The sequence below is a fragment of the Hemiscyllium ocellatum genome, unplaced genomic scaffold, assembly GCF_020745735.1.
Source record: "Hemiscyllium ocellatum isolate sHemOce1 unplaced genomic scaffold, sHemOce1.pat.X.cur. scaffold_201_pat_ctg1, whole genome shotgun sequence".
Lineage (NCBI taxonomy): Eukaryota > Metazoa > Chordata > Chondrichthyes > Orectolobiformes > Hemiscylliidae > Hemiscyllium > Hemiscyllium ocellatum.
The window spans coordinates 717170-720925 of NW_026867947.1; positions in this window are offsets into that span (position 1 = coordinate 717170).

Below are 3756 nucleotides of genomic sequence, written 5' to 3' on the forward strand. Positions count from 1 at the left end.
AGCTGTCAGAGGAAGAGTGGTAGATGCCAGTACAGCTACAACATTTAAAACTCATTTGGACAAACATATGAATGGGACAGTTAGACGCATAAAGGCCAAATGAAAGCAGGTGGGACGAGCTTAATTTGGAAAACTCGGCCAGCATCTACATTTACAAAAGCTTCATGCAGGGTCCGAGTGGTTTTATGAAAGGTAAATTATACTTTGACCTGTAAAATTACGCAAAGTATTTCTGGAGAGGCCTGAGAATGTAACAAGCGGATTTGATAAAGGGGATCTGGTAGACACCAGGCTTTCCAGAGTTTTTCCACAAGGTATTACAAAATAAAAGTTCTTACACAAGACAGAAGCTCGTAGGATGATGGATAATGTATTAATATTGGATGATGATTGGTTAGCACATAGAAATCGGAGAGTCAGGATTAATGAATCTTCATGATATAGTTGTATCTGCTGGAGTACCACAGCTATGAGTCCGATGGCATAGATCTTTACAATCTATACTGATAGACAGAAGGAGGGAGTTGAGTGCAACATACATCCGAGTTTGTGGATGACACAGAGAACCAAAAGGCAGGCTGTTATTTAATGGAGAGGACTTTCAGAAAAGGAGCAGTACAAAGGGATTGGATTCTTCCAGTGTATGAAACAAAAAGTCAGCAAGCTGATGCAGCAAGTAACGAAGTTGGTTCAAAAGACGGGTTCCTGGTATGAAAGGTTTGTATTATTGAGAATCTCTAAAATGGTGAGGTGATTATTCATTGGTGTTTAAATGAATGAGGAGTGGTTCTGCTGAAAAATACAAGACACAGAGAGGGGTTGACGTGGTAGATGTTGAGAAGTTGTTACCATCCCTGGGTGGAGTCTCGAACTCGAGGACACAGATACCGAATATGGAACATCGATTTCAGTCTGAGTTGCAAAGTGATGTCTTCTCTCAGAAGGTAGTGAATGTCGGGAATTCCCTGACCGAGAGAGGTGTGGAGGGATACAAGAAGTCAGCAAGAAAGTGGAGTCGAGCACTGGAGTAGATCAGCCATGTTCGTATTAAATGACAAGGCAAGCTTGAGGGGCCGAATAGTCTACTCTTGTTCCTACTTTTTAATTTCACATGATATGCTTTTGCAAAGTAACTGGTTATTATCCCAGAAGTTGTGTTGTGTAATGCTACATTCGGGTGAGCAGAGGATTTGTTTGAATTAACCCTGAGTGAAGTATGGGGGCTATATTCACAGTAAATCGGGGTCTGTAATACGACCCACATCTGGCGCAGACGTTGTGGAGAGGGGAAGCCTGGAAACAGGGATTGGGGGTGAGTGTCACTTCCTGACCCAGCCTCAATTTTCCAAGTACATTTCCAAAACTGCACCTAACCATCGGAGTGGCCTCGATCTGCCGCTATATAGCAGATCCGAAGGACCGAATGGAACATGAGAACATAAGACTGAGGGACACGAGGGGGCCATTCGGCCCTTTGACACTACTCCACCAGTAAAGTATGCCATGACTCATCTCATTGTAGTCCCAGCTGCACTTATCTCTCCATGCACCATTATCCCTGTATTCACCTGTCTACGGAAAATCAGCCGAAGCCAGTCTCGACATAATACAAAGATTCAGCCATCCCAAACCTCTGGGAAAGAGGATTCCCACGTGAATGAATTCCCACTTTGTGAATTTCTTCTCACTCCAGTTGTGACTGAGGATGGAGGGTGTCACTCTTTCCTTATCTAGTCCCACTCCTCACTGCTCACAACGAACTGTAAATGTAACCAAGTTGGTGATATGGTCGATGATAATGGTCTCAGACTGGGTTAGATTCAGTAACAAGAACAAGTCAGGCAAATTTCTTTAGTCAACCATAAGTTACTAACAGAACTAACAGATGAATATGGTAGATCTGTGGGTGGCACTGCTTCCTCACATACCACGGAGCTGGGTTCAATTCCAACCTCGGACGACCCTCTATATGGAGGTGGAACATTCTACTTATGCCTGTGCGGGTTTCCTCCCAGTGCTCCAGTTTCCTGCCACAGTCCAAAGATGTGCAGTTTAAAGTGGATTGCCCATAGTGCCCAGGGATGTGGAGGTTAGGTGGGTAAGCTATGGGAAATGCAGGGTTACATCGATAAGACTGGGGGGCACGTCCAGGTGGGATACTGTTTGCTGTTTGGTCAGTGTGGACTTAATGGACGGAATGTCCTGCCTCCACACTGTAGAGGTTCTATGACAATGACAATAAATTTGAACGAAACAAACACTCAGTGGGTATATACCTGATCCACTCTCCTCAAGGTCTCGTATGTTTTTTTTCTCTCATTCTAAGAGTAACCTTTTAAAGCCTTTATAATATTAGCCGTTCACCCCAGGAATACGTGAAATGAAATATCTCTGAATTGCTTCCAATGTAATCATATCTTTTCTCAAATAAAGAGACACAAAAAACTAATCTCACACTCAGATCATAATGTTTATAATTGTTTTCTCAAAGTGCTGTGCGTCTTTGGAACACTCTTTCCCACGGAGCAATGGAGGCAGAGATATTGAAGTTTTCTTTTGAGGCACAGACGGAAGGTTCATAAATAACAACAGAGTTAAGGATTATCGAGGAATGGGCATCAATGTGCAGGGTGGGGGGAATGTATCAAATGACACGACTTCAGAACCTGCAGGAATATAATGCAAAATGAAATGATAATATCGATAAAATGTTAAGGGGGAATACAAAATGGCGGAGATCCAGAAGGTCTGCTTTGCTGGGCTCTGCCTCAACACACGGGCAAAGTGGTTCTCTAACCCACCCCATCCCAGCCATTTACTTAAACTTCAACACGAAAGGAGCAATAGAATCTTTACTAATCCCGTTTTGTCAAATGGAAATGACAAAACACGGGAAAGGATCGAGTAAGTCCCAACAAGCGGTGCACCCGTCAGAAGCATCGAGCATACCTGAGGCTGTAGCTGCAACCCCCTCTGCTCGTTCCCTGGACCCAGTTACTCACCAGGCCTTGGTCACTGAGTTCATCAAGTTACGCGAAATGACTGAACCCATGATTGAAGAACCGTTCAGTCTGCACCTTAACTGAACAAGATGACGACCTCGAGAACAGGAGTAGAATGAAGAATATTCACATCGTCGGTTTGCTGGAGGAGACAGAAGGTGATCAGCTGGTGAGTTTTTTCAAGAACTGGCTGCAGCGATTCCTTCACTTCGAAACTGAGGAGGGACGGGTGAAGAGTGAGACAGTTCATCAGTTTCGGCTCGGAAGTCAGACTCAGACCAACGCCTTCATCCTGTCATTACGCGATTACATAGTTATGGGGACAAGCAAAGACTGGTGGAAGCTTTCAGAACCCAGGGAAAGATCTGATGGGTTTAATTCACGAGAGCTCCAGGATTACGTTCTTTCAGGACATTTTAGCGGCTGTGATTCAGGAAAGAAAATCTTTTGATGAGATCAAGAGAAGAGTAAGGGAACTCTGGATTCAGTATTCCTCACGGTACCCCGCGGTGTTCCGTATTGATTTCAATGGATTTCAACAAACTCGTGTGACTCTCCAGAGAAAGCGAAAACTTTATGGACATTTTAATGTAAGCTGGATATTTAGATAATCATGTTTCTCCTAAAGAGATTTTGTTGGATTTTTCTGGTATTAACCAGTATTAAATTATAGCCGTGACTGGGTTGAGTACTCACTTTTAACTTCTTCATTAGTATTACTACTCTTTTTCTCTTTCTTTGCTTGTGTCTGGGG